Raw genomic sequence first — 27,219 nt, 5'->3', positions numbered from 1 at the left:
GATGCCTGAATTGTGTACATGTTAATCACAGTACTGTCATCACTGCAGGGACTGGTACTTGGAAAATCTGTCCTTGAAAACATAAAATTGTCACTGTTTTCCCAGAGAAGGATTTGGCATGTTTTATAGCTTTTTTTAATTTCTTTTAAAAAAATTTGTTGTTGCAATTCTGTGGAATGGCAAGAGGAGAAAAAATAAACAATACTAAATACTTCTGCTATAAAATTATTCAGAGTTATCTATTGACTTCAGTTAGTTCAGGACAGACTACTCTAAATATCTCTGTTAATGTGGACAGCTTGCTGAAGTCCATGGTAGCTTGTTAAAATTTTTCTTGACATAGAAGAAATGAGATAGCCAACTTGTCCATATTTTTTTAGTGTAAATAATTGTGCTTGGTTTTCATAAAATACTGGAAGCTCTATTCATGTTAACTTCTGTCAAGGCTCAAAGTTCACTAGCAAATTACCTAGAAACTCCACTATTTTCTAATTGGGAAAATATGTAGAAGCCTTGCTAGAAATACTAGTGGCTGCATTTTGTTATCAGCAGAGTTCTGTGAGCTGACAGTATGAGGAATAACAAACACAAATTCCGGTCTTTGCCAAGGAATCATACAAGATTTCCATCACAGATGAGGCAAACAGCATCTGAAATTCTGTTACAGAGTCAGAATAGGAGGGGAAGAAGGAAACAATAAGGGTCAGTATGGTTTACCCTTTAATTTCCAGATCAGTTTAATGACCCTTAGGGCAGGACTTGTGTCTTGGTTACTCTGTTGCCCTGAGACTTACTAGAAACTTCAAAACTGCGCCTGAGCTGGGCTCCCCATGAAAGGACAAGGCAGGCTTATCTTCAGGAAGGTCCTGGATGGAGGCAGTCCAGCAGCTTTGAAGCTCTGATGGTTAAGAGCTAGCTCTCCTGGACCAGATACGTGCGGAGGCCAGGCTCAGGCGGCCAGTTCCACAGTGCAGTTTTTGTCACTGAAGTGTGGCCCTGAGGGTCTCTGGGCAAATCGGGCTGTTGTGGAAGGCACTGCAGAGGTGAACAGGAGACAGGGGTCCCGTCCCAACCCTTGCAGCGACTGGTTTTGGGACTTAAGACCAATCACTTCACTTCCTTGGGCCTCTACTTCCTCATTTGTAAAGTGAGGGAGCTGAATCCTGTGCTCTGAGGTCCCAGCCCCTCCTGGCCCCCAACTGCTCTGATTCTGAGAACTTCACAGTGCAGCGTCCTGTCTTCCATCTTGTGAGGAGTTACACCCACCCCCTCTCCTGGAGTTGGGGTTGAAATTGTTTGACAGTATGTGGTCCATTCACCAGGTTCAGTTCATTTCTTTCTGGGAAATGTCTTTTTTCCTTTCCTTTCTTCCTTCTCATTGCCTTCACCTTTGACCAGGCTCGCACCATGCGCATCAGGAATGTTTGCCTTCCTCTCTTGCCTTTCATCCCCCATCCCTCCATCCCCAAATGTAAATCCGTCCTTTCTCATCCCCCCTCATCCCACGCTGTGAGTCTTATCTCCCTTAAATCCTACTTTCGTCAGCTGTGAGTCTTATCTCCCTTAAATCCTACTTTCGTCACAAGCATTTTCTTGTTCAGAAGTCATCAGCCTGACACTCTGTGGTAAGATTCTCTGTAATCTTGTCCCACCCTATCCATCTAACTTTGTGACTTCTACCACTTTCCAACACACCATGCTGTGTAAAAGACTGGTTTTAGCACTGTTTTCATTGGTATTCCATGCTCTTTCCTGCTTATTTAACTTGTTCATTTTGCTTCTTTCATCTGGAATACTTTTTTCTTTTCATAACCTATACTTTTAGCAAATTCAAGATGCTCGAAAGGGGGATATCTGAATAAGGTGGCGTAGCTTGTGGTGGGGAGAGGTGGGTTAGCTGTAGCATGAAGGAAAGAACATTTGGGGGCCAGGCCCGGAAGGACAGTAGATATTAAACACACACAGGTTTTGAGTCATGGAGACAGGAAGTTTTAAAGAAGCTCGCTCACATCAAGTGGCCTTTGCCCTCAATAAAATAGAAGCCACGTTCATCTGCTCCGAGTGACGGGGGGAGGGTGATGCTGGAGACTGAAAGAAAGTAGAAAACCACCGCTTGCCGTGGGCTTTGGATGGGCCTTATCAGAGGTAAATAAAGGATTTACTGAAAAACATTAAGAATCCAGTTGAAATGAATTAATGAGTTTGTGGTGGGCTCATTTCAGTTTTCTGAATCTGTTCAGTGGGGAAACCCTGACTTGCGTCTTGCAGTTGTTGAATGGGGGGGTATCCCACCGCTCCCCTCTGCCCCGTTCTAAGCTGGGTGCACAGGCAAGTGAGGGCAGATGGGCTGGTGAGCTTAGCACAGGAAGGGCTGTGGCCTCAGAGACAGGCCGCATCGGTTCATCCTCTCCCTCTGCAGTTTCTCCTTTCAGTCCTTGAACACTTCTTTCCTTGCCTCACACTCACTTGATGGCCTCGCTCCCATTCACTGAGAAGCAGCCAGAAGAGAATGTCCTCAAGCCTTTCCTGCGCAACGCGCACCTGGCCTTTCCTCCCCACCGCCCCCCCACCCAAACCCTGCGCACAGTTCTCCGCTCACTTCGAAGGCATTGCTCTGCTAGCTTTTGGCTCCCCACCCCCGTCATTTTTCCGTGTTCAGGGCTAGAGTCGGGGTAGCATGAGTTTAAACAGCATTGAGGATCTCCTCATTGGAGTTGAGAGACTGACTGTGGAGTAGAGGAGGGGAGAGACCATCAAGGAACGAAGGGCAGTAAGAAGGTGGTGGGTCAGTGGTGTGGAGACCCCAGGAGGTGAATGGATTGTTGGATTCAGAATTAGAAAGAAAGTGAGCTGGGAGTCTGGGAGGCAGTGGCCAGGGGGTAGGTGCAGGGAATTGCGGTGCTGAAGGCTACGTCCTGGTCTGGTGAGTGATCGTGGGGGCAGGTGGCTGAGGAAGAGTGAGGAGATGTTGGATCACAGCCTCAGCAGTCGTGACAGAGTCTCAGGATATGACATTCAAAGCCGAGGGACCTAGGGAGGAGGGAGAGAAAGGTTTGGGAACCACAGTGATAAGCAGGATGGTGCACCTCAGTTCCAGCCCAGGAGCAGCAGGGCTGTGCGAGGCAAGCCCGGCACTACTTGAGAAAGCTGCAGGGGGGCCAGGTAAGAGCCTGGTCTGCTTCTGCTCTCAGCCCAGAGGCCAGAGCTGAGGTTTCCCAGAAGAAGCCACTGTTCTCATCCCCATCTTACTCAGGGCACTTTTTTTTACTTTGACCTTCTTCTCCAGGGCTGGGTCATTCAGGTGTCTCCTTCTCTTAGCATTTCTGACACCCTCTTTGAAATGGTGACCTCTTGCCAGACAGTCAACCGCCCTTCCCTGCCATTCTGTTTTTCTCTACAGCACTTATTACCATTTGACAGGAGATATTTAACTAACTTACTTTCTTCTTTGTTCCATGATGGCATCTGGAATAGCACTGACTCAGTGGACATGAGTTTGAGCAAACTCCAGGAGATAGTAAAGAACAGGGAAGCCTGGTGTGCTGCAGTTCATGGGGTCACAGAGGCAGACGCACCTTAAGTGACTGAAAAATGAACAACAAGACTCCAAACTTCTTATGTCTTGTAATAACAAATTATGGCAGAGAGTTCATATGTGCTATTATATTTTAATTTGTGATGCTCCTTTCCACCCTGTACCTAGAACAGAACTTGGCGAAAGGCAGATAGTGAATAGTAGTTGAATGTAGGATGGATGGAAGGAAGGAGGAGAGATGGGACAGGTACCAGAGGCTTGAGGAAGAAGGAAATGATGTATTCACAGGAAGCTCTTCCAGAATTCAGGTTCTGAGGTGGGTCTAGGATGTGATTGTTCTTGTGGGAGGTTGGAGAGAATGGGAAGGTTCCTGTTACAGAGGAAATTGAATTACTGGGCATGATGGCAGAGATTACCGAGAAAGAAAAACTACAAATCAGATCCAGTCAGTGAAGAATTTAGGAGTGTCTGGGTGGTCAATAGATGATCTTCAAAAATTGGGGAGGAGAGGGTGTAGGGAAAAAAAAAGGGGTATCTGCAAAGAAGCTGAGTAACAGTTGTGAAATATTACTGCTTTCTCTTATATCAAGCTTGGTTCCCCCCTGCCCAGATTTTCACAGGTGCATTTAGTCAAATGTAAGCTCCTTTAGTTTTTCCAGTAGTCATGTGGATGTGAGAGTTGGACTGTGAAGAAAGCTGAGCGCCGAAGAATTGATGCTTTTGAACTGTGGTGTTGGAGAAGACTCTTGAGAGTCCCTTGGACTGCAAGGAGATCCAACGAGTCCATCCTAAAGGAGATCAGTCCTGGGTGTTCTTTGGAAGGAGTGATGCTAAAGCTGAAACTCCAGTACTTTGGCCACCTCATGCAAAGAGTTGACTCATTGGAAAAGACTCTGATGCTGGGAGGGATTGGGGGCAGGAGGAGAAGGGGACAACAGAAGATGAGATGGCTGGATGGCATCACCAACTCGATGGACATGAGTTTGAGTGAACTCTGGGAGTTGGTGATGGACAGGGAGGCCTGGCGTGCTGCAATTCATGGGGTGGCAAAGAGTCAGACACGGCTGAGCGACTGAACTGAACTGAAGCTCCTTTAGTAAATCTCTCAATTTTTTTAGGATAAAAAATATTACACAGAACTAAAATGTGCTAACACGTTACTCTGGCATGACATAATGAGTCTGTCGGTAAAAATAGCTACTATGGATGGCTAGTTCCTTTGGGTCTTTTGGGGTAGAATATTAGCATCTGCTTTTCAAGCTGTCATAGGTTCAAAATATAGCATATGATTTATACTGATGCATTAGTGGTTGGAAACTTTAATGTTGCCAAAGTCTTCTCAATTGATATCTGAATATCTCAATTATGTTTCTGGTAAATTTATTATTTAAAAATACCCTGCCAGACCATACTGCTTTACAAAGTTGGCAGCATATTGCTGATGACCTAATTTATTATTTAAACTCATTATAAGTGTTCTAAATGTTTCAATATACAACTATTCAATTTATCTGTTTGAGTACATTTTTGGTGTATTTTATTACATAGAAGGGTTGTTTTCCTCTAAACAAGCATAAAATAAATGTTTAAGTATTTTAAACCCCGCTTCCCACATTTGTTCTATTTTTAGATGCAAAGTACTTTCCAGAACATCAGAAAGCATAGTCCAGTTTCCAGTAGGATTTCTTCAGGGTAATAGCTTCTTTCGAGTCTACACTCAGGCTTCAATTTTCCCTGTTTCTGCTGGCTCTGAACTTCACTGAATTAAACCTGGTCTCTGGTTTCCTACAATTTTCTGGTTTGCTTCAGTTTCTTATTCTCCTCCTAGTCCCTTTAGATCAATAATTTAAAATGATCTTGTAGTCTTCAGTGTCACTTGCTTAGAGAGGCCTTTTTAGATTCTTTTCTTGCTGCTGCATTTGGCCCCACTGCTGTATGCTGTCGTCATGCTTTCCCGTCCTAGCTGTTTACACCTGATTGTAATTATGTGCTTCCTGTCTGTGTGCCCCTGTAAAATCCGCAACCTCTGCAGGGTCACATTTGTCTGCCTTACGCTTGCTGCATCCTCATCTGGAATAAACAGGGCCGGGCGCACAGAAACCTCTTCACAGACGGGTGTTGAATGAAGGAAGGAATGAATGAGAGTGACGTCCCCCTTGCCACCGCAGCTGTAGCCTGTGCCCACTTGACACAACACAATTGCAAAGCAGCCTGGTCTCCTTTACCAAGAAACGTCAGTCAGGGTGCTAATGTGTTTGTGGCTGTGCGAACAGCGATTAGGAAGGTGACCTCAATTCTCTCTGAACTCCTGACTGACTTTACTTGGAATTATTCTACTAAACATGAAGATCTGTTTCTACTGATTATACCTATTTTTCTTCTGTGTGGCAGTCCCACATTGGGGAGTTATGAAGTAAATACATTTCTGTGAAATAATTTTTTGAAGTTCTTTCCCCAAATCCCACTACTGTGAGTCTGCTAGGGTCGCTTGCCAGATTTCTAGGGTGTTTTAAGGCAACATTCCATAAAATGAATTGTGTATGTGTATATGTGGTATCTGGAAGTTTCATACTGTTGTTAGAAAAATACTCCGAACAAATTATAGTGACCTGCTTTGCCTAATTTCATGTAGTTTGACGAAAATTTATTCAGCACCTTGTATAGGTCCACAATCCCTTATCTTAAACCCTGGGGCCCAACTGCATTTTGGAATACAGACTTCTTTGAATTTTAGAAAGTGAATATGCCACACAGTGAGGTCTGGGGCAGAGTCTTGAATCAAACATTAATCCTGTGACTTGAAGCATTCATATAAATGGGATAAATGTACTATAAATAACTGCAAGTCAGTTCAGGTTCTGGTTTTGCTGCCACATAATTCTAGTTAGGTTGGGCCACAGATGAATTGCAGAAAACTTGGCTTTTGGAATTTGAGAGCTCCGCAATAACTGGTTGGAGAACTCTGATTGGTACACATCACAACCTGTGTCCGAGCATCTCTTAAGTGCCTCCCTCTATCCTCAGAACCACTGTGAGGTCAAGCCACAGCTCTGTCACAGGAGCTCCCTTCTGCTCAGTTCCCTGGCAGTTCATTCTCCTAGGCGATTGTCCTAAAACAAGTTTTGTTCATATCCCTCCTCTGTGTCAGTCCTTTCAGTGGCTTTTTATTGCCCTACAGTCTGCATTTCTAAACACATCACACAAGGTCAGCGTGATCTGGGCCCATTGACTTCTCTAGCCCTTCCACAGCAACTCCCCATGTTTCCGTCAGGCCAACCCTTTTCTTCCCCTCCATCGTGCCCTGCCTACTGGCTGTACCTCCCATCTGGAAGCTGCTTGATCCTGCTTCCGTCCTTCCATTCCATCCTAACTCATTATTTTTCGTGTTTTGAATTAGATGTCTCTTCCCAGGAAACCTTTCTACCCCTGGTTCTAGACTAGGACCCTCCTCGCCTTGGTGTGGAACACCTTGTATTCCTGTTGCATTGTGGTGTGGTTACATTGCTGATTCTCTGGAGCCCGTTTCTCGACTGCTGCATGACTGACTGTTTTTCTTTTAATACACCCAAGGCCTGGCGTTTAGTACTCTCTGAGGCCTCTGGCACCTGACCCACCTGGCCTCTGGCCATCGTCTGCTGACATTTGTTCTGCTCGAGCAGTCAGCTTCTAGACGTGGTTCCCTGTAGCCTCTACCAGGTTTCTCTACCTTGGCGTTACTGACATTTGGGCCAGATAATTCTTTGTTTGGGGCTGGGGGGCTGTCATTGTAATCATCATATAGGATGTTCAGCATCATCCCTGTAGAGACCAGTAATGCCCCACTGCCCTCTGCCCCATTGTGACAATCAAAAATGCCTTCAGACATTGTTAAATGTCCCCTGGGGGACACAGTCACCCTAAGTTGATCCACTTGTCTAGAAGGAAAGCTCTTTTAGGCAGAGGTTATGCTTACGTGGATCTTCATAAACTTAGCTTGTCACACATAGTCCACTTAAATGTATTGAATTGGGTAAATGAGGATGAAGGTACTGGGCAAGGAAGGGGATGGGTGGGAGAATGAAAAGAAAGGTTAGCCTTTCACATGAGGAGGATGAGAGAAGAGAAGGAAATGGCAATCTACTCCAGTACTATTGCCTGGAAAGTCCCATGGACAGAATATAGCAAGTGCTTTGTGAGGAGTTGAGTTACTACACAGTGGACTCAAGCTCTGTTTGGCCTCTTCAAATGACCACTTCTTTTGCCTTTTCGGCCATCCCCTAAGGACTTCTTTCCTGCCTTAGAGCTGATTGCTCAGAGGTGTCTTAGAATCAACCAGGAAGCATTTGTTAAAGCACCATGAAAATCATGGGCACAGATACGGGTCAGAAGCGACCCTGTCCTGTTGCTTTAGGCTGGTGGGAAAGACACTGTCCAGAGGCCCTTCCACCCCTCCCTTCCTGGCATGTCCCTATTTCTCCTTTCCCATGTAGATTGTTAGGCCTTTCCATTATGTCGTCCCATGGCACCTCTTCTTTTCCTTCATAGTATTCCTCACAATTTTAATTATTTTTTTCTTTATTTAATGTTTCTATTCTTTGAGATTAAACTCTATGGAGGAAGGAACGGTGTATGTTTTGTTCATTTATCTTTCTGTAGCTCCTGGCATAGTATCTGGTGCATAGTAGGCATTCAGTACATAATTTATGTGAAAAAGAGAATGTGTGTGTGGTGGGTCCTCCAAGAACCCATATTCCGGTAGAGGGGACAGTGCATACTACAATGTCAAGTTCTGTACCAAAGGAGCAACAAAGTACAGTGCTGGTTTGGGAGTAAGATAGAGTAAATTGGACTAGAAGTATCTGGGTTTGGGGGGAAGAAACTTATAAAATACAGAAGACCTGGAAAGAAAGAAGAAAAGCCATTCATGGCTAGAGGCTAATGTTGTTGTTCAGTTATTCAGTCATGTCTGACTCTCTGCAGCACCATGAACCGTGGCACACCAGGCCTCCCTGTCCTTCACCATCTCCCAGAGTTTGCTCAAACTCACGTCCATCGAGTCGGTGATGCCACCCAACTATCTCGTCCTCTGTCATCCCCTTCTCCTCCTGCCCTCAATCTTTCCCAGCATCAGGGTCTTTCCCGGCATGGGCTTCCCTAGTAGCTCAGCTGATAATCTGCCTGGGGAATGCAGGAGACCCCGGTTTGATTCCTGGGTTGGGAAGATCCCCTGGAGAAGTGATAGGCTACCCACTTCAATATTCCTGGCTTCCCTGGTGGCTCAGATGGTAAAGAATCTGCCCGCAACGTGGGAGATCTGGGTTCAATCCCTGGGTTGGGAAGATCCCCTGGAGGAGGGCATGGCAAGAGGCTCAATACCAGGAGACAACCATTTTGATAAATGTCGATGTCTGTTTCTCTTAATATTTCTTTAAAATACAGTTACTTTATGCTTTGAAATAGTTCATGAATACAGAAAAATATAGAGAATAATATGATCTTTGAACCGTTTTAGTCAAATCATATCATTTTACTACCACTGCTTTACATTAAAAGCTTAAAATTGTATAAAATAAAATATTGCGCATATATTTGATGTCCCCTGTGTAACCTCCCAGCTGCTATTTCCCCACCTTCCTTCTGCAGAGAACCATCGTCCTACAGTGGGTGTGTATCATTCCCATGCTTAGCTTTCTTCTTAATTACATACATATGTGTTAATCAACAATGTTTGTGGATCTTGAACTTTGTACAGTATGGTATCATCATACTCTGTATGTATTTCTGCAACTTGCTTTTTCATTTACCTTTGAGATGTATCTGTGTAGGAGTGTGTACCGGTAATTCTTCCTTTTTGCTCTATGTATTCTAGGATTAGACTATAGTTTGTTCCTTCTCTGTCAGTGGAAATTTGGTTATTTTCATGCTTTGCTACCAAGTGACGTTACTGTGAACATACTACCTTGTACGCATTTAAGAGCTTCTCTAAAGTTTGTAGCTAGAGGTGGAATTGCTGGTGCACAGGGCATGTGCCTCCTTGACTTCGCTAGCTGTTGCCAGATCATTCTCCAGTGTTGTACAAACTTCAGCCCTCAGCAGCACCCTCTGAGAGTTCCTGTTGTTTTGTATCCTTGCTAATCCCTGGTATTGCCAGGTTTTCGAAGGTTTCCTAATTTCAAGTTGTGCATTTCCTTGATTTCTGGTGTGTGTGAGCATCATTTCTTATGTTTATTTGGCTGTTTCAGTTACATCTTTTGTGACTGGTATGGCTTTCTATTGGGTTGCTTTCCGCCCCCCCCCCCTTATATCTTTAATTATTTGTGTATTCTATTTATCTTAGTTGGTATTTTTGCATTTCAAATATGTTCTGCCAGTAGCTTATCTTTCCACTTCATTTCTGGTGTGCTTTGTTGTGTTTAAGTTTTACATTTTAGTCAAGTCATACCTATTAGTCTGTTCATTTATGGTTGGTGCCCTTTAATACCATATTTAATAAATCTCTCTGTACTCTGAGTACTTTGGGATCATAAAGAGATCCTACCATATTTTCTTCCAAGAGTTCTGCTCTTCAGTGTAAGTCTAATACACATGAAATTTATTTGTGTGTGGGTATGAGATAGGGTTAGGAGACAGGTATCAAGACCATCCCCATGGAAAAGAAATGCAAAAAAGCAAAATGGTTGTCTCGGGAGGCCTTACAAATAGCTGTGAAAAGAAGAGAAGCGAAAAGCAAAGGAGAAAAGGAAAGATATAAACATCTGAATGCAGAGTTCCAAAGAATAGCAAGGAGAGATAAGAAAGCCTTCCTCAGCGATCAATGCAAAGAAATAGAGGAAAACAACAGAATGGGAAAGACTAGGGATCTCTTCAAGAAAATTTGAGATACCAAGGGAACATTTCATGCAAAGATGGGCTCGATAAACGACAGAAATAGCATGGACCTAACAGAAGCAGAAGATATTAAGAAGAGGTGGCAAGAATACACAGAAGAACTGTACAAAAAAGATCTTCATGACCCAGATAATCATGATGGTCTGATCACTGACCTAGAGCCAGACATCCTGGAATGTGAAGTCAAGTGGCCCTTAGAAAGCATCACTACGAACAAAGCTAGTGGAGGTGATGGAATTCCAGTGGAGCTATTTCAAATCCTGAAAGAGGATACTGTGAAAGTGCTGCACTCAATATGCCAGCACATTTGGAAAACTCAGCAGTGGCCACAGGACTGGAAAAGGTCAGTTTTCATTCCAATCCCAAAGAAAGGCAATGCCAAAGAATGCTCAAACTACTGCACAATTGCACTCATCTCACATGCTAGTAAAGTAATGCTCAAAATTCTCCAAGCCAGGCTTCAGCAATATGTGAACTGTGAACTTCCAGATGTTCAAGCTGGTTTTAGAAGAGGCAGAGGAACCAGAGATCAAATTGCCAACATCCGCTGGATCATTGAAAAAGCAAGAGAGTTCCAGAAAAACATCTATTTCTGCTTTATTGACTATGCCAAAGCCTTTGACTGTGTGGATCACAATAAACTGTGGAAAATTCTGAAAGAGATGGGAATACCAGACCACCTGACCTGCCTCTTGAGAAACCTGTATGCAGCTCAGGAAGCAACAGTTAGAACTGGACATGGAACAACTGACTGGTTCCAAATAGGAAAAGGAGTTCGTCAAGGCTGTATATTGTCACCCTGCTTATTTAACTTATATGTAGAGTACATCATGAGAAACGCTGGGCTGGAAGAAGCACAAGCTGGAATCAAGATTGCCGGGAGAAATATCAATAACCTCAGATATGCAGATGACACCACCCTTATGGCAGAAAGTGAAGAGGAACTAAAAAGCCTCTTGATGAAAGTGAAAGTGGAGAGTGAAAAAGTTGGCTTAAAGCTCAACATTCAGGAAACGAAGATCATGGCATCCGGTCCCACCACTTCATGGGAAATAGATGGGGAAACAGTGGAAACAGTGTCAGACTTTATTATTTTGGGCTCCGAAATCACTGCAGATGCTGATTGCAGCCATGAAATTAAAAGTCGCTTACTCCTTGGAAGGAAAGTTATGACCAACCTAGATAGCATATTAAAAAGCAGAGACAAAAAAAAAAAAAAAAAAAAGCAGAGACATTACTTTGTCAACAAAGGTCCATCTAGTCAAGGCTATTGTTTTTCCAGTGGTCATGTATGGATGTGAGAGTTGGACTGTGAAGAAGGCTGAGCGCCGAAGAATTGATGCTTTTGAACTGTGGTGTTGGAGAAGACTCTTGAGAGTCCCTTGGACTGCAAGGAGGTCCAACGAGTCCATCCTAAAGGAGATGAGTCCTGGGTGTTCACTGGAAGGACTGATGCTAAAGCTGAAACTGCAATACTTTGGCCACCTCATGAGAAGAGTTGACTCATTGGGACAACCCTGATTCTGGGAGGGATTGGGGGCAGGAGGAGAAGGGGACGACAGAGGATGAGATGGCTGGATGGCATCACTGACTCGATGCACATGAGTTTGGGTGAACTCCGGGAGTTGGTGATGGACATGGAGGCCTGGCGTGCTGTGATTCATGGGGTCGCAAAGAGTCGGACACAACTGAGCAACTGAACTGAACTGAACTAATGAGATAGGGAACGGTTTTCCATGTGAATCGAAACAGTTGCACGAGTCTGTGTCTTTGATTGCAGAGTTTATTTCCCCCAGCTGGTTTGTGATGCCACTGTATCCTGTTTCTAGTTTGCTCAGCGCACATGGGCTCTGCTCCGTCAGTCTGTAGTGCATCCTTGTGGCAGTTCTACACTGTCCTAGTTACTGTGGCTTTCTCTCTGTATATATTATGGATGGCCCCGTAGTAAGAACCTTCACTGATGGCTGTGATTGGAATTTCGGGTCTGGTGGTTGCATTAGGAAAGTAGATGGATGTGATGCTGTGGAGGGTTTTGAGGAGGACTTTAGGGCACAGGTTAGATCTCCCGTGGGACCTCATGGGTCACTGGATGCTGATGAGGATTCCAGGAGGGACTGGGGTTGCGATTTTCCATCAGTAGTTAATGGTTTTTCAAAGGGGACTTGGAGTCTCCTGTATGTAGTTTTACCTGTATATTCCTTACGAACTTATATATGTGCCTTATTTTTTTCTCTGGAGACCTTTTCATTAACTTTTCATTTAAAATGTTATTCTCTTAAAATCTCACTAGATGCTTCAAACTTCTCTTACCTGAGAAAGCCCTGAGGAACTGGTTATTATGAGCATTCATTGCTTTGGTGTTACAGCCTTCATTTCAAGACTTGTTCTTAGCATTGCCATTTTCTTTTTCAGTTAAAATGGCACTTTTTTTTAAAGCTTTAGGCTTGTTTTTCTTCTATACTTTGTACTGAATTGAATCAGGAAAAAAATGAATACTATTTTTAAATGCTATTATTCTTTTGAAGAAAACCTTCAATTTAAATGTTTGTCTAAACTGCAGAGGGTTTCTGTCAACTGTGTTTGCTTCTACTGAGAATGAGTAACATGACCTTTTTTAGATGTTACAGAGCGAGAGCAATATCACGATGCTTCAAATTATGACATTGTCTTCCTTTTTTTGGTGGCATCTGAAATCTTGTTAAGTAGAACTGAATTGGTAAGAATTAAATAGCTTAGAGAAAATTGGCCGAATAAAGGTCATTATGGATATGAGAGTTGGACCATAAAGAAGGCTTGAGCACCCAAGAATTGATGCTTTTGAACTGTGGTGTTGGAGAAGACTCTTGAGAGTCCCTTGGACTGCAAGGAGATCCAACCAGTCCATCCTAAAGAAGATCAGTCCTGGGTGTTCATGGGAAGGACTGATGCTGAAGCTGAAGCTCCATTTGGCTACTTGATGTGAAGAACCAACTCATAGGAAAAGACCCTGATGCTGGGCAAGATTGAAGGCTGGAGAAGAGGGTGACAAAGGATGAGATGGTTGGATGGCATTACTGACTCAATGAACAAGAGTTTTAGCAAACTCTGGGAGATAGTGAAGGACAGGGAAACCTGGTGTGCTGCAGTTCATGGGGTTGCAAAAAGTTGGACACGGCTTAGCAATTAAACAACACAAAGCTTCTGGTGCTTCTACAGTGTTCAAAAAATAACTTATTAAAAGAGATACAGAATGGGGGGAGGGGGGGACCAAAACCTGTTTTTTTTCCCCTCCCAAAGTGGAAATATCTTTTTTCCTTTGAAAAAATATCTTTTTTTTCTCTTGCTATAAAGAAATTTATACAATGCCAAAGAATACAGAGTAGCACTGCCCAGGAGCACGTTGGGCAGTGATGGGGATGTTCTGTTCCGTGTGGCTAGGCCAGTAGTAATGAGTCATGTGTGTCTGTTGAGCACCTGAAATGTGACTGGTGTGACTGCAGAGCTGAATGTTTAATTTTATTGAAGTATTCAGTTGCTCAGTCATGTCCAACTCTTTGCGACCCCATGGACTGCAGCACACCAGGTCCATCACCAACTCCCAGAGTTTACTCAAACTCATGTCCATTGAGTTGGTGATGCTATCCAACCGTCTTATCCTCTGTCATTCCCTTCTCCTGCCCTCAATCTTTCCCAGCGTCAGGGTCTTTTCAAATGAGTCAGTTCTTCGCATCAGGTGGCCAACGAATTGGAGTTTTCAGCTTCAGCGTCAGTCCTTAATGAATATTCAGGACTGATTTCCTTTAGGATGGACTGGTTGGATCTCCTTGCAGTTCAAGAGTCTCAAGAGTCTTCTCTAACACCACAGTTCAAAAGCATCAATTCTTCAGAGCTCAGCTTTCTTTATAGTCCAACTCTCACACCCATACATGACTACTGGAAAAACCATAGCCTTGACTATATGAACATTTGTTGGCAAAGTGGAATCTTTGCTTTTTAATACTTTGTCTAGGTTATGCCGGGGTCCAGCCCCAGCTGATCCAGGGTATTCGAAGCGGGGACGGCGTCGGCGAGGATCAGGATACAATAGCTTCAATTAGATATTAATTAAAGATGTAAAGAGTAATAGAATGAGGATAGCTCAGTGGGAAAATTCAGTGGAGAAAAGAGGCTGAGTAGCTTGGTTTACGCGGGAGACCAATAAAACTTCAAGACAAGAAGTCTGCACCACTTACGTAGGCCGCAGGCGTCCTTCCGTTCTCCCAAAGGAGAGGAGACACTGAGGCCTCCCCGGTCGGATCTTAGAAGCCCAGGCATAATTAGCAAGCATGGCGGGTTCCGCGCTCCAGATGGAGACTCAGCTCGAGTGAGAGAGAGCGCGACATGGGGAGACCAGTATTTCGAGAAACTGATCCCAATTCTTTATTTTCCATGGTCTACTTTTATACACTGAGATGTTATGCAAAAGTCACAGGGGGTCAGCAGTCCTGACTTTTATCAAAGTTAGGTGCTTCATACAAATGTATACAGAGGTCATAGAGGTGTTACATCATCTTCTGGCCAGGGGGCCTGCTGACAATTTATGACCCTCTCCTTGTGACAGTGGTCAGTCAACCAGGACACTTATTTCTCCAGGGGTGATTATTCTTAAAACAGACGCCACCCAAATAAAGTTACATTCCTATAGGGTGAGGGTGTAGTGGGTTTTAGTTAAGGAAAGAATTTACTTAGCCTAAGGTCTAACGTGATTAATATCAAAGGTTAATACTTATTTCTTCTATATATTCATTAATGTGTGTAAGGGCAGGGGATATGGAGACTTAGCAACAAACATTGGCTCAACAAATGAAAAACCCTTCACCAATACAATTTCTAATCAGCCCACTATACTTAACACTTATAGTTTTCTAACTTTTCTAAGGAACCTGTTTTTAGAAGGTTAAAGCATCTCGTGCCTCTCACGGTTGGGAGGCTGTGAGCAATCACATGTGGCCAGACGAGCCTGTCAGGCAGGCTAGAGAACCTTCAGAGGAGTTTGTAGGTTAAAACACTCTTGTCATGCCCAGGAGTTTTTATTAACTGGAGCTCTAAGTTAACTCCTTCTCCGAAAGAGGTGGTGGGGGACAGCCCCCTGTAAAGTCAGAGGTGTAGGTGAGAGCACAAAGTAGTAAAGTAGGCAGGCTGTGGTTATGGGGGTAGATGCTCGAGGATTTCCAGGGGTACTCCTGAGGCTTGATCCTGCCTTTGCGTATGTCGAGCCTCCTTCCTCATGACCTTTGCCATGGGCAGAGTACCTCACTCTGGCCCCCAATAAGGTTAGACATAGCTTTTCTTCCAAGGAGCAAGTGTCTTTTAATTTCATGACTGCAGTCACCATTCACAGTGATTTTGGAGCGCAAAAAAGTAAAACCTGTCACTGCTTCCACTTTTTCCCCTTCTGTTTGCCATGAATTGATGGGACCGGATGCCGTGATCTCAGTTTTTTGAATGTTAAGTTTTAAACCAGTTTTTTCAATCTCCTCTTTCATCCTCATCTTCACCTTTTTAGTTCCTCTTCATTGTCTGCCATTAGAGTGGTATCATCTGCATATAGAAGGTTGTTGATATTTCTCCCGGCAGTCTTGATTCCAGCTTGTGATTCATCAATGTGGCATTTTGCATGATGTACTCTCAAATATAAGTTAAATAGGGTGACAGTACACAGCCTTGTCACACTCCTTTCCTAATTTGAACCAATGACTTGTTGCATTTAAGATTTTAACCGTTGCTTCTTGACCCACCTACAGGTTTCTCAGGAGACAGGTAAGTTGGTCTGGTATTCCCATTTCTTTAAGAATTTTCCATAGTTTGTTGTGATGCACACAGTCAAAGGCTTTAGCGTAGTCAGTGAAGCAGAAGTAGATGTTTTTCTGGAATTCCCTTGCTTTCTGATATGATCAAACGAATGTTGGCAATTTGATCTCTGGTTTCTCTGCCTTTTCTAAATCTAGCTTACATCTGGAAGTTCTCCATTCATGTACTGCTGAAGCCTAACTTGAAGGATTTTGAGAATAACCTTACTAGCATCCAAAATGAGCACAATTATACAGTAGTTTGCCCTTCTTTGGGATTGGAATGAAAACTGACCTTTTCCAGTCCTGTGGCCACTGCTAAGTTTTCCAAACTTGCTGACATATTGAGTGCAGCACTTTAACGGCATCATCTTTTAGGTTTTTAAATAGCTCATCTTTTAAGTTTTTAAATTTCATTACCTTCACTAGCTTTGTTTGTGGTAATGCTTCCTAAAGCCCACTTGACTTCATACTCCAGGATGTCTGGCTCTAGGTGAGGGACCACACCATTGTGATGATTCCTAGTTATTTTTTGTATAGTTCTTCGTGTTTTCTTGCCACCTCTTCTTATCTTTTCTGATTCTGTTAGGTCCTTACTGTTTCTGTCCTTTATCTTGTCCATCCTTGCATGAAATGTTTCTTTGATACCTCCAATTTTCTTGAAGAGATTTCTAGTCTTTCTCATTCTATTGTTTTCCTCTACTTGTTTGCATTGTTCATTTAGGAAGGCCTTATCTCTCCTTACTCTTCTCTGGAACTCTGCGTTCAGATGGGTATATCTTTCCCTTTCTCCCTTGCTTTTTGCTTCTTTTCTTTCCTCAACTGTTTGTAAAGCCTCCTCAAACCACCAGTTTGCTTTCTTGCATTTCTTTTTCTTTGGGATGGTTTTGGTTACCACCTCCTGTACAGTATTATGAACCTCCATCCATAGTTCTTCAGGAACTCTATCAGATCTAATCACTTGAATCTATTTGTCACCTCCACTGTATAATCATAAAGCATTTGATTTAGGTCAAACCTGAATGGCTTGGTGGTTTACCCTATTTTCTTCAATTTAAGCCTGATTTTTGCCATAAAGAGCTCATAATCTGAGCCATGGTCAGCTCCAGGTCTTGTTTTTGCTGACTCCATAGAGCTTCTCTGTCTTCGGCTGCAAAAGATATAATCTATCCGATTTCGGTGTTGAACATCTGGTGATGTCCATGTGTAGAGTCTTTGCTTGTGTTGTTCAAAGAGGGTGTTTGCTAAGATCAGTGTGTTCTCTTGACAAAACTCTGTTAGTCTTTGCCCTGCTTCATTTTGTACTCCAAGGCCAAACTTGCCTGTTACTCCAGGTATCTCTTGACTTCCTACTTTTGCACTCCAGTCTCCTGTGATGAAAGGACATCTTTTTTTAGTGTTGGTTCTAGAAGGTCTTCAAAGAACCGTTCAGCTTCTTCAATATCACAATATTACTGTGATATTGAATGGTTGCCTTGGAAACGAACCGAGATGATTCTGTTGTTTTTGAGATTGCACCCAAGTACTGCACGTGAGGCTGCAGACAAGTGTGTTGAGTACTTCAGTGATGTGCATGGGGTTGAGTTGTTAAAAACTGAGAAATCTGCGTTTTGTTTTGTCCTGTTGGAATTCCCTGTTCCAGTCACCTGGTGGAATTGCCTAGGAGATCATATAAAGACCTGTCTGGAGTCACTTGCCTGCAGCCTCAAAGACCATTTAAGGCTGACAGGCTTTACTAGTGCTTTGTCTAAGGAGAGGGAGCTGGATGTCATGCTAACAGGGGTGTCTGCCCTCTGCATGACACCTTGGATAGGTTGGTGGTTGGGGCTGCCTCTAGCCTACCTGAGGGGCAAGTGTGTGAATGGCTACATGGGCACACTCTCTGACTTACATCACCCTCTGCCCAGCCCTTCTGGAAAGGCCATCTTTGCTTCATGGTCAGAATTCCACTGGGGATAAATACTTGGGGCTCTCTCTCATTTGAAATGAAGTCTTAATTCCTACCCAAAGTTTAATGGAAATCCTGGCTTGGCAAAGAGAGAATGGTTATGTCAGCCAGGATCTCCTAGAATTCTCTAAAAATACTCTGTTGTTGCTCATCTGATAGTCTTTTTCTTCTTAAAATAATTTGATTAGTAATCCCATGTAACTAGTTGCTTTTCTCATTTGGCAAATGAGTTTTCATGCACTAAATCTGTTTTAGAAGGTTTATAATATGCTGAGGTCATTTCCATCATGTTCCAAATGATGATTAAAGGTTTTTAGTCTTTATCTGAAAAATATTTTTCTTAAGGACATTGATGTATTTACAGGAAATAATTAAAATGATGCTGCTTGAAAAACAAAGGTCTTATGAAACACAGAAACCTGAGCTCCTTCCCCTTCATTGGTTTAGTCATTTCCAGTACAGAAATTGTAACCCTAAATAATTACTTTCAAGGCCTAAATTCAAAATCCTGAACTTTTCTGGCTACTTTAGGAAAAAGCTGAAGAGATAACAAGGTTATAAGAAATAAAAAGTATATAGAGTGTTTTTGTTTTATTAATTGTACTTTAAAAAAAACTTGGTAAATTCTTAAAATCACTGAAATTAGTTTGAGTACCTAGTTTTTTATTTTTTCAGAACAACCCATATATATAGCCATGTTATATTGCCAAATATCTAGAAATCTAAAACCTGTTAAATCCCAAATATTATAGGAAACAGTACAGAATATGAATATTGATTTCAACCTCCATTACTTTTAGAGCTAGCTTGTGTATGCCTATTAGGGAAATTTAAAAAGCATATTATCATTTATTCATCAGAATGTTTTTGTATGTGTGTCACAACATGTGGTAGGAATAAACTCTTTTTTGCTTGGAAGTTTGAAGTACTAGAAGGTCAAGACAAGCTAGAAATGAGGTTTAACATGAAGTTTTTACAAAATTCCCATAATAATTGCATTGGGAGACCAGGAGTTGCTAATATTTGTTGACTACTTAATATGTGCTCAAAGCTCTGCTCTGCACCTCAAATCCATTCAATTGTCCTTTTAATCCTGTGACATAAGTACCTTTGTCACCCTATTTTTAACTAAAGATCCCGAGGCTTTGGAAGTTTAAGTGGTTTGCCCACCAGCTAGAAAATTTCAGAGCTGAAATTTGAACCCAAGCAGCTTTCACCATCACAGGTCTCGTGTGACAAGGTCTCTCGTGAAATGTGGGCTGAACACTGTGACAGTTAGGTGAATACATCTGCCAGGAACCAGCCATACCTAAAAACAAAGCCAATGTGCAATTACTGAATACCTGCTCAGTGCCAACCTTGATTCCAAGCACTTGACGGGTACTGCCACATTTAATTTGCACCCCGACTCAGTGGACAGATTTTGAGTCAACTCTGGGAGTTGGTGATGGACAGGGAGGCCTGGCGTGCTGCAGTCCATGGGGTTGTGGAGAATCAGACACAACTGAGCAACTGAACTGAACTGAAGAGAGATATCATTTACACCCATTTTACAAAGAGGTTTAGGGAAGTTAAGTAACTCGCCCACAGTTGTGCTTCACATAACTCATGAAGTTAGGATAGCGTGTAGTAATGGATTAACATCAGTTTAAGAAAGATTTTTATTAATTTATTGCAAGGATTTCCCTAGTTCTCTTCAGTTTTGATTTTAATCATTGACTAAGATGAATATGCAATAGACAAATTTCAGATGGCACAGCACTGAGTGTGTATATATTGGAAGATGGAACAATATTCAGAAACTGATTTTTGTGTTAATTTGTTTCTTTTTTTACCATTCATGTCTTCATACATCCCTGGAGAAGGAAATGGCAACCCACTCCAGTATTCTTGCCTGGGAAATCCCACAGACAGAGGAGTCTGACAGGCTACAGTCCATGGGCTCGCAAAAAAGCCAGATACAACTTAGCAACTAACCAACAACAAAGTTCAAAGATAATAATCAAACAGCACTAGCATCTGCTCTCCCCTCTGACCGCAGGCACCCTGTTGCACATGCCGTTCACACTCACGCAGTTGGAAATGGTCCTACTGCTTTCTTGTGTCTTTATTCAGAGTTTCAGTTTAGCAAAATGAATATGTGTATATTCTTCTTTTTCTCTTTTTCTAGTTCATTGTTTCACTTACCAACAAATCATATATCTTTCCATGTCAGTATTGTGAGAGCTTCCTCGTTCTTTCTTATAACGGTGTAGCAGTAATATTTTGTTTGGGTGTACAATAATTTAACTCATTTCTTATTGACCATGACTGGCTGCTGCTGCTAAGTCGCTTCAGTCGTGTCCGACTCTGTGCGACCCCGTAGACGGCAGCCCACCAGGCTCCCCCGTCCCTGGGATTCTCCAGGCAAGAGCACTGGAGTGGGGTGCCATTTCCTTCTCCAGTGCATGAAAGTGAAAAGTGAAAGTGAAGTCGCTCAGTCGTGTCCGACTCTGTGCGACCCCGTAGACGGCAGCCCACCAGGCTCCCCCGTCCCTGGGATTTTCCAGGCAAGAGTACTGGAGTGGGGTGCCATTGCCTTCTCCGACCATGACTGGAGTTGTTTCTAATTGGTTGCTATTGAAAATCATATGCAACAAATACAATATCATTGTTTTAAATTTATTTTTAATATTCACATGATAACACTTTTTTTTTAAAGTATTTATTAGGACTGCCCTGGGTCTTCGTTGCTGCACTTGGACTTTTTCTAGTTGCAACAAGCAGGGGCTACTCTGTAGTTGCAGTCTGTGGGCTTCTCATTGTGAGGCTTTTCATGCTGCACAGCACAGGCTCTGTGTGCTTGGACTTCAGTAGTTGCTGCACTCGGGCTCATTGAAGCTCATGGGCTTATTAGTTTCTCCAAAGCACGTGAGATCTTAGTTCCTGGACAAGGAATTGAACCCATGTCCCCTGTATTGACAGGCAGATTCTTAGCCACTGGACCACCAGGCAAGTCCCACAGTCACTGTTTTTGACATACAGTTCTGATTTTTGACAAATATATAGGGTTGTGTAACCACACCCATAATCAAGATACACAACAGTTTCATCTCCCCAAAACTCCCTTGGCTTCCTGTTTGTTATCAACCCCACCTCTGCCAGCCAGGGATCTGCTCTCTGTACTTTCCCACAGTGTCCCTGTACCGAAGCCTCTGAGGGCGGCTTCTTCGACTTAACGTAATGCATCTGAGGTTCAGCCTTCTTGTTACAGAGGATGTTGCTCATCCCTGTTATTGCTCAGTGGTATCGTATGATATGCATGCACCACAGTGTTTTATTCTATCCAAACCGAAGGGCTTTGGATTGTTTCCAGTTTTTTAGACTTATGAATAAAGCTCCTATAAGCATTCATACGCAGATTATAGTATCTTTTTAAAAGCAGCCTTATTGAGGTATCATTTACATACCTTAAGATTAACTCATTTAAATGTGTAAAATTTAATGGATTTTGGTAAATTTACAGAATCAGGCAGCCATCACTATAATCTGATTTTACATTTCATCACACCAGAAAGAAACCTTTGCCCATTTACAGTTAATCCCTCTTCCCACCTCCAACCCTGGAAAACCACTAGTCTGTTTTCTGCCTCTACAGATTTGCTTTTTCTGGAAATTTCATGTAAATGGAATCATGCAACATGTGGTCTTTGGCATCTGTCTTCTTTCATGTAGCATAATGTTTTTTAGTTTTGTTCGTATTATATCAGTGTTGCTTTCTTTTTGGTGGCTGAATAATATTCCACTGGAATGTATATCACATTTGGTTAATCTATTCACTAATTAATGGACATTTAAGTTTATGGTTTTGAGTTACTATGAACAATGCTGCTATGAATGTATGTTTACAAATTTTTGTGTAGATTTTATGTTTTCATTTCTTTTGGATAGATAACTAGGAGTGGAATTGCTTGATCATTATGAAATTTTATTTAACACTTTAAGAAAATACCAAGTGGTTTTTCAAAGTAGCTGTATCATTTTACATTCTCACCAGTACTATGTGAAGGTTCTGGTTTCTCCGCACCCTTTCCAACACTTCTGATTGTCTTTTTTGTTATAGCCATTCTAGTGGGTGTCAAGGGCTGTCTCATTGTGGTTTTAATTGCACTTCCCTGTGCAAGTGACTGATGATACTGAGCATATTTTCATGTGTTTATCAGAATTTGTATATCCTCTTTAATGAAATGCTTATTCAAATGTTTTGCCCATTTTTAAATTGGAATTTTTGTCTTGTATTTTGAATTTTAAGAGTCCTTTATATACTGGATCAAGCAGTTCATTACCTGATATGTGATTTGCAAAATGCCACAGAATTTTTTTTTTAAACGAAGATACAGTAGGTTTTTTTATTGAATAAATATTTCTGCACTTGTTATATGCCTTTGGTTAGTTTCTGGAGTTTTAAAAAGGTTATTTTTGGCAGTGTTGTCTTGTTTTGTCATTGCCTTTGGGGAGAGGACTTTCTGAGCTCTTTTCTCTGCCTTTCTGAAAGGCCCACCTACAGTTTCATCTTGAACATGTAAATTCCCAGAAGATAAATTGCTGGATCAAAGAGTTTGTGTATTTGTAATCTTAATAGGTGTTGACAAATTTTATCCGTAAAGGTTATATCACTTTATAAAGGTATATTTATTCCATAAATTAGAATTATACCTTCTAATTTATAAGGTAAGGCTCAATTTCGCCAATCTGTGTTATTAAACTTTCAGAATTTTGCCAGTCTAAATGAAAATGGTTTCCTGTGGTAGTTTTAACATTTCTTTCTTTGTGAGGAGGGTTGGACATCTTGTCATATTTTAAAAGAACATTCCTTTTCTGTGAGCTTTACTCATATCCTTTGCTCATTAAAAAATTTCGATTATTGATCTTTTCTGTTTATAGGAGCTTATTCCTTTGTGTGACAAGTTGCAAATACAGACTTCCTGGTATGTCATTTTGATCACTTTGATCTTGTTTATGGTTTTCCTGGCATGTAGATGTTGATATGAATATACATATAAATACATATGCATATGTTTAGTTGTTCAGTCATGTCTGACTCTTTGCCACCCCATGGACTGAAGACAGCCAGGCTCCTCTGTCCATGGGATTCTCTAGGCAGGCATGCTGGAGTAGATTGCCACGCCCTCCTCCAGGAGATCTTCCCAACCCAGGGATTGAACCCAGGTCTTCCCCATTGCAGGCAGATTCTTTACCGTCTGAGCCACCATATATAATTATATAATTTATTCATCTTTTTCTGTGGCTTCAGGAGTTGGGGTAATAGGTCTCCCCCACTCCCAAGACAATGGAGGGGCAATGGCATTGGCAAAGAAACGGCAATGGCAAAGAAATAAATTTTCTTCTATAACCTTTATGATCTCTCATTTTAACCATTAAATCTCTGATTCATGAGCAATTTATCCTGCTGAACTATGTTAAGTTTTTCTCCCCCCTTTCTTCAAAAAGTCCATCTCTTAAGCTCTTAATTTGCAGTTCCAATACTGAATTTCCATGCATAGATGTATCAATGTTTAGACCTTCTCTTCTGTATCATGTCTTTCTGTCTCTCACTTCAGACACTAATGTCATACTGTTCTAATTATTGAGGTTTCATAATATATTTGCATATTTGCTAAGGCTAGTAGCACTCTTGCCTCTCTTTCAGTGGTTTTCCAGGCAACTTCTGCTTTTTTTTTTTCTTTTCTTTTCCATAAGGGCTTTAGCATTAGCTTGCCCAGTTTCCCTACTCCACTTCAAAGGAAAAATGCTCCTTTTTGTACTTTTATTTCAATCATTTAAATTTTATAAGTTGAATTAGGCAGAATAGACATCTATGTGATAGTGTCTTCCTGTCCAAGAATATAATATACTTCTTCAAGTCTTCATTGTAGGTCTTCAGTAATTTGTTAAAATTAGTTCCTTATAAAGATTCTGTACATTCCCAGTTACATTTATTTCTAGATATTGTATCTTTTTCATTGCTATTGTTAATGGGTATTTTCTTCCATTACATCTTCTATTAATGGTTATTTGTTTAAAAGATAATAAATGAAGCAATAAGTATAAGAAGAGCTTTTTTAATAGAGATAATTGTGAGGCTCTGACCTGGAATTAAAACAAGCAAAAAATCAGTTAAATAGGAAGAAGATGATTGGAGAAACCATTATAATAGTAGCTACTTATATGCTGACATTTAAACTTTGTCATAATCTCATTAATTTAAACTAGGGTCCTGTGACCTGTTTATAAGTGAAAGAATGAAGCTTTATTGAGTTAATACACCTTGCTCAAGGTTATATAGCTTCTTAGTGATACTGCTGAATTTTGTCTCCATATCTAACTCCAGAACCTTAACTCTGAACTGATATCCTGTAGTATACCATTCCCTGCATAAAAGGATTTTGTTAAAGGTTCATACGTATAAATTCACAGCAAATTAATAAAAGCCTCACCAGTGAGTAAAATAGTCTTCCTTCATTTTTCAGCAGTTCATGTGTACCATCATTGGAAAACTGGATTCAGTTCTGGGTCTCATAATTAAAATGTAGATAAGCTGTCTTTTAATTAGTTCATGCTAGTATGACCAGAAAAGTGAAACTGTGATTTAAAACAACATTGTCCCAATAAAATTTTTTTTTATTAAAAAAATTAACACTGTCAAATGAATTGATAGTAAGCTCACAGAACACTGAGAATGAGCTATGAATTTTTTAGTATTTCCACTGTTTGAAAATTAATTGAATTTTCTCTTCCTGGTGCCAAGTATAGACCCTGGATTAAGGAGTACATGTTACCTAGAGTAAGTATTCAAGTTACAATTGTTATGTAACATATCACCCGAAACTTACTGGCTGAAACCCACAGTAGTTACTTATTATCTTCTATGGGTAAGGGATTTGAGGAGGGCAGTTGTGGTTTTGTCTCCGGTTTGGTTGCAGTCAGACAGTGGCTGAAAATACAACAGCAAGGGGAGGTGACTGAAATAGGGGGGCTACCCAGGCATTTCTGTCTCTTCACCTCATCTCAGGGCTGGTATGTGTTCTTCATGGGCTAGTTTTGGCTTCCTCACCATGTAGCAGCCTCAGGGCATCTCAGCAGCTCCAAAGATGAATATTCTGAGACCTAGGCAGATCTATTATGACCTAATCTTATAAGTCATGTAACACCCTTTACCCTATAGCACAGACTAGCCTAAATACAAGCAGAAGCAGCTTAGGCCTCACCTTTTGATGGGAGGAATGCCAGAGTCACGTTGTAATAAGAAGATGTAGGAATGAAGATAGTGTCATGTCTTCCTTTTGAAAATACAACCTGCCACAGTGATGGTTTCCTTTCAGTACAAGAAAGGAGCTTGTGATAGAATTCTGAGGTGAAAAAGGACTGTTTGTGGAGGAATAAGATGTTTTCCTTATCGGGTATGTTCTGAAGAAGTCAGAGTATCCATAAGGTAGTATGGTTGTAGTGTCTGAAATTATACTCCAGTGTTGTAAAATGATTCTGGGAATGTTTAACCTTAACTGGTTTGAACATAATAATAAGTGTTTTTTTAAATTTATGAGTGTGGTTACTGTGCATTAAGATGCATATTATATCACTTTGTGAAAAGTTTAGAACTTTTCTAGATAACTTTCTTTTCTAGTTTTCTAATTTTCCTCCCTAGTTTTCTACATAACTTTTTTAGATAAGAATATCTTATCAAAAGAACTAAATCAACAACCTAGCTTTCCATCTTAATAAAACCAGAGAAGAACAAACTAAACCTAAGGCAGACAGGAGGAAGGAAGTAATAAAATTTAGAATAGAAATAAATAATAGAGAAAATAAATAATAGAAAAAATCAGTGAAACCAAGGGTTTTGATTAGAGTTTTTTGAAAAAAGGGACAAACCTTTAGTTAGACTAAGAAAAAAAGAGGAAAAACTCAAATTACCAGAATCAGGAATGAAAGTGGGAACATTACTACTAACATTACGAAATAAAAAGAATTTTAAGGGGATACTGTGAACAGTGAAATGTCAACAAATTAGGTAACTCAGATGAAATGGACCAATTTTTAGAAAGATGCAAATTGCCAGAACTGATTCATGATGAATTAGAAAATCTGAGTAGACCTGTAGCAAATAAATTGAATTAGTGATGATACAACTTGCCAAAAAGGAAAACCCAGAACCAGATGGTTTCACCAGTTTAAAGAATTAACTCCAATTTTTCGTAAACTCTTCCAAAAAATAGAAGATAAGGGAATATTTAACTCATTATTTGAGGCTGATATTACATTGATACCAAAACCAGACAAAGAGAGCACATGAAAAGAGAATCACAGACTATCCCCCTTGTAAATAAAGGTTATAGCAACCCAAGTCCAGCAGCTTATAAAAAGGATCATGTACCATGACAAGTGGGATTTATCACAAGAATGAAAAATTTATTTAACATCTAAAAATCAATGTTATACACTATAGCAGAATAAAGAGGGAGGGACCCACAATTATCTTAATAAATACAGAAAAAGCATTTGACAGAATCTAACATCGTTTTGTGTTAAAAACACCCCAAACACTAGGAATACAAGAGAGTGTTTCCAGCCTGATAAAGGGCATCTGTGAAACACCTGCAGCCAGCAGCATACTAATGGTGAGAGACTGAACGCCCCCGCACTTGGATTAGGAACAAGAAAGGACGTCCGCTCTTGCCACTTCTGCTCAGCATTGTACAGTGTCTAGCCAGGGAAATAATGCAAGAAAAGAAATAAAAGGCATCTAGATTAGAAAGGAAGTAAAACTGTTTAAATGAAATGTCTAGAATATAGGCAAGTACACAGAGACAAGAAAGTGGTACCAAAGGCTGGGGGAAAGGGGGGATTTAGGAGGTGATGGCAGAAAGTGAAGAGGAACTAAAAAGCCTCTTGATGAAAGTGAAAGTGGAGAGTGAAAAAGTTGGCTTAAATCTCAACATTCAGAAAACGAAGATCACGGCATCCAGTGCCATCACTTCATGGGAAATAGATGGGGAAACAGTGGAAACAGTGTCAGACTTTAT

The 27,219-nt window shown here is 41.2% G+C and overlaps 1 protein-coding gene across 7 annotated transcripts in view; it reads left to right on the top strand.

Moving 5' to 3' along the window:
- The window catches only part of MRTFB (myocardin related transcription factor B), a 213,264-nt gene that overhangs the window by 40,499 nt on the left and 145,546 nt on the right, over positions 1-27,219 (top strand). The window contains exon 1 of one of the 7 annotated variants that reach the window (XM_027527412.1): positions 23,081-23,124. The exons of the other annotated variants lie outside the window; for them this stretch is intronic. The gene's annotated coding sequence lies outside the window, so the exon portion shown is untranslated. Of the gene's footprint in view, positions 1-23,080; positions 23,125-27,219 lie in introns of those variants that run through there. 7 annotated transcript variants of the gene reach the window in all.

Source organism: Bos indicus x Bos taurus, chromosome 25 (genome assembly GCF_003369695.1).
Source record: "Bos indicus x Bos taurus breed Angus x Brahman F1 hybrid chromosome 25, Bos_hybrid_MaternalHap_v2.0, whole genome shotgun sequence".
NCBI lineage: Eukaryota > Metazoa > Chordata > Mammalia > Artiodactyla > Bovidae > Bos > Bos indicus x Bos taurus.
Note: the sequence above shows the minus strand (reverse complement) of the source record. Positions and strands in the feature narration are given on the sequence as shown.